The sequence below is a fragment of the Hyperoodon ampullatus genome (genome assembly GCF_949752795.1).
Source record: "Hyperoodon ampullatus genome assembly, chromosome: 4".
Taxonomy (NCBI): domain Eukaryota; kingdom Metazoa; phylum Chordata; class Mammalia; order Artiodactyla; family Ziphiidae; genus Hyperoodon; species Hyperoodon ampullatus.
This window is the reverse complement of record NC_136917.1, coordinates 85,232,841-85,239,769: the sequence shown is the minus strand read 5'-3', so window position 1 is coordinate 85,239,769 and position 6,929 is coordinate 85,232,841. Positions and strand designations below refer to the sequence as shown.

Here is a 6,929-nt window from a genome sequence, read left to right as displayed (position 1 = left end):
CTATCAAATTACCAATGGCATTTTTTACAGAACTAGAACAAAAAATCTTAAAACTTGCATGGAGACACAAAAGACCCTGAATAGCCAATGCAATCTTGAGGGAAAAAAACAGAGCTGGAGGAACCAGGCTCCCTCACTTCAGACAGCTACAAAGCTACAGTAATCAAGACAATATGGTACTGGCACAAAAACAGAAATATAGATCAATGGAACAGGATAGAAAGCCCAGAGATAAACCCATGCACCTATGGTCAACTAATCTATGACAAAGGAGGCAAGGATATACAATGGAGAAAAGACAGTCTCTTCAATAAGTGGTGCTGGGAAAACTGCACAGCTACATGTAAAGGAATGAAATTAGAACACTCCCTACCACCATACACAAAAATAAACTCAAAATGGATTAAAGACCTAAATGTAAGACCAGGCACTATAAAACTCTTAGAGGTAAACATAGGAAGAACACTCTTCAACATAAATCACAGCAAGATCTTTTTTGACCCACCTCCTAGAGTAATTGAAATAAAAACAAAAATAACCAAATGGGACCTAATGAAACTTAAAAGCTTTCCCACAGCAAAGGAAACTATAAACAAGATGAAAAGACAACCCTCAGAATGGGAGAAAGTATTTGCAAACGAATCAACGGACAAAGGATTATTAATCTCCAAAATATATAAACAGCTCATGCAGCTCCATATTAAAAAAAAAAAACCCAGTCAAAATCAGGCAGAAGACCTAAATAGACATTTCTCCAGAGACGACATACAGATGGCTAAGAGGCATATGAAATGCTGCTCCACATCACTGATTATTAGAGAAATGCAAATCAAAACTACAATGAGGTATCACCTCACACCAGTTAGAATGGGCATCATCAGAAAATCTACAAACAACAAATGCTGGAGAGGGTGTGGAGAAAAGGGAACCCTCTTGCACTGTTGGTGGGAATATAAGTTGTTACAGCCACTGTGGAGAACAGTATAGAGGTTCCTTCAAAAACTAAAAATAGAATTACCGCATGACCCAGCAGTCCCACTACTGGACCTATACCCAGAGAAAACCATAATTCAAGAAGTCACATGCACCCCAATGTTCATTGCAGCACTATTAACAATAGCCAGGTCGTGGAAGCAACCTAAATGCCCATCGACAGACGAATGGATAAAGAAGATGTGGTACATATATACAATGGAATATTACTCAGCCATAAAAAGGAATGAAATTGTGTCATTTGTAGAGATGTCGATGGACCTAGAGACTGTCATACATAGTGAAGTAAGTCAGAAAGAGAAAAACAAATATTGTATATTAACGCATATATGTGGAATCTAGAAAAGTGGTACAGCTGAACCAGTTTGCAAGGCAGAAATAGCGACACAGATGTAGAGAACAAACGTGGACTCCAAGAGGGGAAAGCGTGGTAGGGGAGGGGGGTAGGATGAATTGGTAGATTGGGATTTACATATATACATTAATATGTATAAAATAGATAACTAATAAGAACCTGCTGCCTAAAAATAAATAAATAAAATTAAAAAAAAAGAATATTTACTCTCTGATCCATTAACAATAAGGTTGCCGACCTCTACTATACAATAATCTTCTTTGTTCTATAAATGACTTATGAGGATATTTTTCCCAAAGATAGTTCTTACCCTAAGCTGCCACCAGCTTTTAAGATAAAAATTTTGTTTTGTTTCACATAGATACAGAACATACAAACTTGTGTCAAATAGCATTCTCAATTCTCTCTTGGTTGCCCTGCTATTTAAAACATGAGGTAAGGTCCAACAGAGCTGGGAAGTAATAAACAATGTATATAATTGTATAAATAAAATAAGGTACTATATGGCTTATCCATTTTTCAGAGAAATTAGAAGAAAAATATTTAATCAGAGATACTCTCTGTGACAAATCTATGACATGTTAAACATGTCTTAATGTGAGACGACAAAAAATGTCATGCCAGTGAATACTCTTATTAAGATATTTCTCCCAAAGTTAATGCTAGTTTCATTGTCAGGGTTTAAATTGTTAGGACATGTTAAGAATGATCAGGTTTTTTGCAAGGAAATATAATCACATTCGGACCTAATTAGACTTAAAAGCTTTTGCACAGCCAAAGAAACCATCAACAAAATGAAAAGACCAATAAAGTGTCAATATCCAAAATATATATACAGCTCATACAACCCAACATCAAAAAACCCCAAACAACCCAATTAAAAAATGGGCAGAAGAACTGAATAGACATTTTTCCAAAGAAGATGTACAGATGGCCAATAGGCACATGAAAAGATGCTCAACATCGCTCTTCATCAGGAAAATGCAAATTAAAACCACAGTGAGATATCACCTCATACCTGTCAGAATGGCTATCATCAAAAAGAACACAAATAACAAATGTTGGGGAGGATGTGGAAAAAGGGACCCTCATACACTGTTGGTGGTAATGTCAATCAGTGTAGCCACTGTGGAAAACAATATGGTGGTTTCTCAAAAATCTAAAAATAGAACTACCATATGACCCAGCAATTCCAATCCTGGGTATATATCTGAAGAAAATGAAAACAGTAATTCAAAAAGATACATGCACCCCAATGTTCATAGCAGCATTACTGACAATTGCCAAGATATGGAAACAACCTAAGTGTCCCTCAACACATGAATGGATGAAGAAGATGTGGTATATATATACAATGGAATACTACTCAGCCATAAAAAAGAATGAAAATTTGCCATTTCCAACAGCATGGATGGACTTGGAGGATATTATGCCAAGTGAAATAAGTCAGACAGAGAAAGACAAATACTATATGATATCATTTATATGTGGAATCTAAAAAATAGAACAAACTAGTGAATATAACAAAAAGGAAACAGTCACAGATACAGAGAACAAACTAGAGGTTACCAGCAGGGAGAGGGGAGGGGGCAGGGGCAAGATAGAGTAGGGGATTAAGAGGTACAAACGAGGGGCTTCCCTGGTGGCACAGTGGTTGAGAGTCCGCCTGCCGATGCAGGGGACACGGGTTCGTGCCCCGGTCCGGGAAGACCCCACATGCCACGGAGCGGCTGGGCCCGTGAGCCATGGCCACTGAGTCTGCGTGTCCGGAGCCCGTGCTCTGCAACGGGAGAGGCCACACAGTGAGAGGCCCGCGTACCGCAAAAAAAAAAAAAAAAAAAAAAAAAGAGGTACAAACTATTGGGTATAAAATCAGCTACAAGGATATACTGTACAACAGAGGGAATATAGCCAATATTTTACAATCACTATAAATGAGTATAACATTTTAAAAATTGTGAATCACTATGTTGTATAACTGTAACTTATATAATATTGTATAACTATATCTCAATTTTTAAAAAGTTAAAAAAAAAAAGAATCACATTCAGGCATTCAGGCAGCAGGGTTTCTCTCCCTTCAGTGTGCATATGAATCACGTAGGGAACATCTCACAATGCAGATTCTGACTCAGTAGTCTGAGGTGGGACTTGCGATTGTGCATCCCTAACCTGCTCACCTCTGGACCACACTTTGAGTTGCCAAGCTCTATTACTTAGTCTTTTCTCTACTTTCCTGTGGTAACCAGTCTCTAAGATGGCTCCCAATCATCCCTACCTGCAGAATCCACCTTCTTGTGTGATCCTCTCTCACATTGTGCCAGGGTGGATCTGTACGAGAGTGTATGCATGGTATGTCACTTCCAAGATTAGTTTATAAAAAACTTCCATCGTAGGTGTATGTTTTCTCTCTTTCTCCCTCTCTCCCTCTTCCTCTCCCTCTCTCTCTCTCATTCCACCCGGGGAAAGCCAACTGCCATGCTATAAGGCAATAGAGTGGAAAGGACCATATACTGAGAAGCTGTGTTATCTGACCAGCAGCTACCGAGGACCCAAGGCCTACTAACAACTACCTGAGTGAATTTAGAACCAGATCCTTCAACTCTGGCTAAACATTGACATCCATGCAGCCCTGTCTGAGAGCTTGACTGCAAATTCATAAGAGACCCTGAGCCAGAACCACCCAGGTAAGCCACTTTCCGATTCCTGACCCTCAGAAACTATGTGAGATAATACATGGTTGTGGTTTTTTCCAGCTGCTAAGTTTTGTGATAATTTGTTATACAGCAATAGGTAACTAATACCTTTAGTTAATGATTTTACAGTATCTTTTTAGAGTCTGCACTAATCAAAAAAGGGTAAAATGCAATTATTTATGGCTAATCAAAAAAGGAAAAACTAATACCTTATAACTACAGTGTCTTTTCACATTAATCACCATGCTTTAGTCTCACACTTATTAGAGGTAGAGATGGCAGGGTCATCAGTCCCCCTTTACAGATTTGTAATCTGGTAGGTCCAGAGAAGCTTGATGTTTGTCCAATATCATATAGCAAGTCAGACAAACCTGAACTGGACCTCCACCTTTCATATTTCTCCTCCCAGGGTTCTTGTCATTAGAATCCCCTGCCTCTGCTTACCATTTCTATACAACTGTTGGTTGGTGGTCAACTAAATAAGGAAGCTGGGAAACATTTAAGAGCTTAGCTCTAGGTTGTAATACCCAGTATAAGAATGGGAGTTGTAATGAGAGCTACCAGCTGTTACATCACTTGTGCCATTATTATTTTATCAGATACTTTATTGAACCAGATAAACTGTCATATTATGTATAGCCCAGGACCTAACTGGCAGATCTCCCACCAACTCTTTATGTAGCAGTGACTTGATAAATACTGTGTTTAATTCTTTTTTCCACCTTTCTTGAGATATAATTTACATACTGCACTGTATAAGTTTAAGGTGTACAGCATAATGATTTGACTTACATATATTGTGAAATGATTACCACAATAAGTTTAGTTAACATCTGTCATCTCACATAGATACAAAAAAATAAAAGAAAAAGAAAAGCCTGTTTTTTCCTTGTGATAAAAACTCATGGATCTACTCTCTTAACTTTCAAGTATACCCTACAGCAGTGTTACCTATAGTCATCATGTTGTACATTACATCCCTAGTACTTGTTTATCTTACAAACTGGAAGGTTGCATTTTTTACCACCTTCATCCAGTTCCCCCCTCCCTCCAATCCCCACCTCTGGTAAACACAAATCTGATCTGTTCTGTGAGTTTGGGGCTTTTTAAAGATTCCACCTACAAGCGACTTCACAGGGTGTTTAATTTTATTGCATGTTAATAAAAGCGCTTAGGAGTGAGGTGGGGTTATGTCTCCACAGTTTCTTCAGTGTTTTGAGAAGATCACTTAGGGTTTACAAAATTTTGAGTTTGGAGATCATGTAGAAGAAATTAATATGCAGTTGAAAAAGCTTATAAACAACCAAGATGTCCTGGCTTCCACATTCAGGAATACACCTGATCTACTGGAGGATGAGTTAGTATTTAGTTATCTGGGATCTATGTTGATTTGTGATTCACTAAAATATTTCTGCATGACATTAGTTTTAGTCGTGTCTTTAGATGTTTGGGGGAAAATAAGCATGAAACTTATCATGATATTAAGGCATTTTATGATTTGGGAAAAATATTTAGGACAAAATTATTCTTCTTGAGCTAAGAAAGTACTAAAATAGTCATCTTGAAACAAATATTCTTTTTTTGTTTTGTTTTGTTTTGTTTTGTGGGTTTTCACTATTTATTTATGACAAATGCTCCACATCTGTGATCCTCTCCAGTCAGAAGTTCTTTGAGACGATGCCGTCGGTCTTGGCCAGTCGGAGAATGGAATCATCTGACTCACCCATCCTGTGAATGGCCCCGCCAATAGCATAGTTTTTAAACTCCCCGTTGAACGTGCCTGTCACCGTGTCAGCCTCGGCCACGTTCATCTGGATGGTGCGTGGTCCTTGGCAGTGATGATGCAGGAGCTGGACGAGCATTTCCGCGGCATGCACAGGTCCATGAACTCGCTGGCGTCGTTCCGCATGTTGAGGGTGCGTCTGGTGGCACCATGATGAGTGCTCGTGCAGAAAGGCAAAACAACTATTCTTAAAGCAATTTACACTACATTTTCCAATTCCCTTAGTGTTGAAATCACCAGAAACTAGAGAGCCTGGCTAGGGTGGTAACATCACCACCCACTAGCTATGTGATACTTGGTTAAAGTCACTGAACTTCAGTCTCTTTACTAAAAAATGGGCTCAATTCGATGTTACAGTATTTTAAAGAGACTTAAATAACTTAATATCTGTAAATTACATAGTATAGTGCCTATGACATAATAACTTTCACCAAATGCTGAGAATCTGTTATTTACTACGTAATAGTTTTGTAAATGGTAACAATCAGGCAATGGGACCTTGTTTCTCCTGCTTGCTATGAACTTCAGGAGAAGAAAGCTAGGAAAATTATGGTGAGTGAGAAGGAACAGAGGCTAGAAAAGTAAAAGATAAAATCAGTTCTATTTGTTAATTTTCATTCACATCATCTAGGAATAGATCATATCAAACTTTGGGAGGAAACTGTACATATTTATGAAGTACATATCAAGCATTTGAAATATTCCTTTAGTCCACTAAATATATTTTCCAAAACATTCATCTGGCATTTAGCCTGTACACTTCTGAGACCTAGTTACCTTATTTCTTCATTTAAATTGTAATATACACAACCCTCTTTTCCTAGGTGACACTTTGAAATATGAAATGCAATTCCCAGTTCCGCAGTAGGTTTGCATTCCTGTTAGAATTGCTAGGCCTTCCATTCATTTAGATCAGATGAAGTGTGTCATCTTCAGTAAAGCTTTACCCAAGTTCTTTGGGCAAAGGCAGCTTTTTCCCTTGAGCTTCTCCAGAAAACAATTTGCAACTATTCCTGTTGTTTTCTAAACATTTATTTACATACTTCTTTCCTCCACTAGATGGCAATCACATCAGAAATATGAAGTTTAAATTTTTATTTCAT

At 38.0% G+C, this 6,929-nt stretch overlaps 1 pseudogene across 1 annotated transcript; it reads right to left on the bottom strand.

The window, feature by feature from the left end:
• Positions 1 to 5,499: 5,499 nt before the first annotated feature.
• Positions 5,500 to 5,952, bottom strand: LOC307052081 (small ribosomal subunit protein eS21-like; annotated as a pseudogene). The gene has a single exon. The product of its transcript is annotated as a small ribosomal subunit protein eS21-like (transcript).
• Between the last annotated feature and the right edge of the window lie 977 nt (positions 5,953 to 6,929).